We start from the raw sequence: 3376 nt of genomic DNA, 5'->3' as shown, positions 1-3376 counted from the left end.
ATGGAAAGATAAAGAAACTAGGATAGATTCATCTGCTTTGAAGGATTTTTCACAGAACGATTTCACTAATGGGAGAACAGTTTGACTCCTGTCATCTGAAAAACAGAAGAAATTTTCAGAGTTATCCATTTGCCAGCACTTATAAAAGAGCACAGAGACTGAAGTTATGTAAAAAGTTAAGAAATTTATGCATTTTGACTTAAATAAAATAATTGTATTAAAATGTTCAAGTTTTAAAGGGATTAGGATTTTTTACTGAGATATCAATAACACAATTCATCAAATAATTATGGCTGAACAAAGTAGAAGAAATATTTTGATAATGTGGGAAAGACATGCTAGGATATAATTTTGGAGTCATCTACGTTCAAAAATGTTCATTTTCTAGTTCAGCCATGAAAGCAAAACCCTCACAACCTGAACTTCTAGAAATACTTTCCTTAAAAACCTGCAAATAACCACTGATTGCTTTCTCTAAGCTTTTTACAATAGCTCAGAGCAGCAGTTACAGCAATCGGGGGTGGGGGAGGAGGAGTGAAGACTGAGAGGTGCGAAGAGAAGCACAGACTTGACAGCATCAACCAAAAGGCTCAATTATTTGAAAATTAGCCTACTATCATACTTACTGATATAAACACTAACTGCTGAGAGTCCATTTATGGTATTCTCCCCAAAACCTTCTTATTTTTTCTTTATCTACTCCTTCATATGGCTTAAATGCAACAATGTGTTGTAGTAATTCATACCAAGTTCCCATACAGTAAATATTTTTTGAGCTAACATTTTGTATTGTGTATTAATAGCATTAAATTAATTAAATACTAGCAACCCAATATTCATTTAATTTATACAGTAATTTTCCTCATTCCATTTAGCCACATTACATTAGAAACTTGGAATACAATAACTGATTTTATTAACAACTAGTTCACCTCCCTTAAAATTTTCTATGTATAAAGTACTGCAAAACATGAAAAATAAGGAAATATAAAGGATAAAACAATTTAAAAAATCAAATCAGATATGTCTGAAGAACACAGAACAAAATACATTTAAATACAATTATAACATGCACTAAAGCACTAAGAGTTTAGCTAGTGAGCCTAAATTAAATTCTTACCTGCATCAAACATATCAAGCAGATTCACTAATGTCTCAAAAGCTGCAAGGCGGACACTGCTGCCCTCATCTCTTGCCAGTTCTACTAATTCAGGAAGCACCACAGTTTTTGTTAGTTCTGTCCTGCAACGTGAGGCAAGCAGTCAAAAGAAAACTTACAATGAAATTATACTCTACAGAAAAACAGAATTCTTTTTGAAATATTTATTTAGCTATTTTTTTGGAGAGTCAAGAAGAAAAAAATTGACCAAGTTCTAAGGAAAAGAAAATTATGTAAAAACCTCTAGTCAATCTCAGGACTTTTTTCTTTGCCAGCTAAAGAAACCTGTAAATTTAACATGCAAAACTTTTCCACTAAAAAAGCATTCAAATGAGCTCAAAATAAATGAGAGACAATGTAGTCTGAAAAAAAAATTAAAGGAGCACAGCTACTTCACTAAGAAACCTCTTCTGATCAAATATGCTCAATACGATGGTCCAAAGCCAAAAATTATTAAGTATGAGCCATGTTGGATTAAAACGTCTGGAAATCTTATACTTCAAAGATGAGAAAGGGTTCTGCTTGCCTTTTTTGCCTTGGTAATTACTGGTATTTCCTGTGTGTGTGACAGTCCTGAGAACCGGAATCGGTGAAGGGGCAGCGATTGTTGTATTAGGGACTGTCTTAGAAATCAAAACTTAATCAGAGATGTCACAAAGAAGGAGTGAAATACTCTTGACACAGAAAAATTTGGTCCTGGCATTAAGAAGATGAAAAGAGATTTGCTTCTTGGAGCAAAAGTATAGCTTCTGTAAAAGCTACTAAAAAGCGTAATTTTCCATGTCCCAGTGTATAACTGATTCTTGGCTGCTTTAAGAAATTTAAAAAAAAAATCTTTTCTCCAGCCCTACTATTAAGAACTAGAAAGACATATCCACTATTTTCACTGGGTTTTTTTCTGTCATGCTCACTTTTTAATTTATAGTAGTCTAGTTCCAGTGTTTGACTTTGTCTGCATTTGAGGTAAGAAGGCCTTCTTGTCCTGCTCTCACAGATGAGCTCTTGGTTTGCTTTTCAATAAGTGAAAGGACCTGAAGCACCACACCTCAAGAATGGGACCTCAGCAACTTCTAATAGCAAGGGATCTGGTTCTCAACATTTGTGCTGCCCAAGACATAAAACTACAGGGAAACACTCTGACAAAGTTATACTACATGAGCAATAACCAAGATGACAAAAACGAAACTAAGTATGACACTCTGAGCGACTGAGTACGCAAGGTTTAGACTGTCATTTCAATCTTTTAATCACAGTTTTTAATACTGAACTGATCACAACCTCCAGGATGCTGAATTAAAAATGCCCAAAATATCCCTTCCAATCAGACTAAAGTAGTAACAGCTGTCCCTTTTGTAAGTCAATATGAACAATAATGCTTTCAAATGTTTATAATCAGCACCAAAGTGATTTGCACCTTACAGAGTTTACTATTATTACAAGCAAATCAAGCGGTAGCTTAACAGTATACTTTGAAGCAAATGATTAAACATTCAAATAAAATTACAATAAAATGATGTATCATTTAGTGGTAATATCATTAACTAGTAAAAATAAGCATTTGGACTGTTGTCACATTATACCTTCAACATTTACCTAAACAATACTCATTTCTGTTTAGTTAATTTTCTTTATTTACCTACTCATCCTCAATATGAAACACTGAAATAGCTTTCATACTGAAAATATTCCATGTTCACAATTTCTTATGAGATTAAAGCATCTAAAGCATTGGCAAGGGATTAGGCAAAAACCTCAGAGAAAGAACAGTCTATACAAAGACACTCATGCAAAAAATAAAAGCTGGTGAGGAAAGAATCAAAATAAAATACACAGGACAGACCACTAACTGATAACAAAGTATTTAGCCCTATCAAACCCATCACTCTAAAATGGGGTAAATTAGCAGTAATACTGTCCTTTCCCACTGCTTAACACCTATCTTGTTTTAAAACTTTAATCTCCCACATAAAATAAATGAAATTTAGTTAACTGTAAAGACACTAAAAAAATTTAAGAAAATTTTGGTTCCAATATAATGGCCAGTCTCTTCGCGAACGAAGAACCGGGGAAGGTCTTTCCACCTTCCAGCCTGCGCATTGGATTTTTTAGGTGAGACACAGTGTGCGCGGAACTGAGCCCACCCTTTAATCCTGAGGTTCATCTGCCGGGGCCAAGCACGCTTGGACGGTGGCAGCGAGGTCCTCAGGACGTAGATGG

At 34.5% G+C, this 3376-nt stretch overlaps 1 protein-coding gene across 1 annotated transcript in view; it reads right to left on the bottom strand.

Annotated features, from left to right (window-relative positions):
* The window catches only part of PPP4R4 (protein phosphatase 4 regulatory subunit 4), a 74514-nt gene that overhangs the window by 24395 nt on the left and 46743 nt on the right, over positions 1-3376 (bottom strand). The window lies entirely within an intron of this gene.

Source organism: Empidonax traillii, unplaced genomic scaffold, assembly GCF_003031625.1.
Source record: "Empidonax traillii isolate 1590-97213 ecotype Southwest subspecies unplaced genomic scaffold, ASM303162v1 scaffold283:size781446, whole genome shotgun sequence".
NCBI lineage: Eukaryota > Metazoa > Chordata > Aves > Passeriformes > Tyrannidae > Empidonax > Empidonax traillii.
The sequence above is the reverse complement of the archived record's forward strand: the minus strand, read 5'-3'. Positions and strand labels throughout refer to the sequence as shown.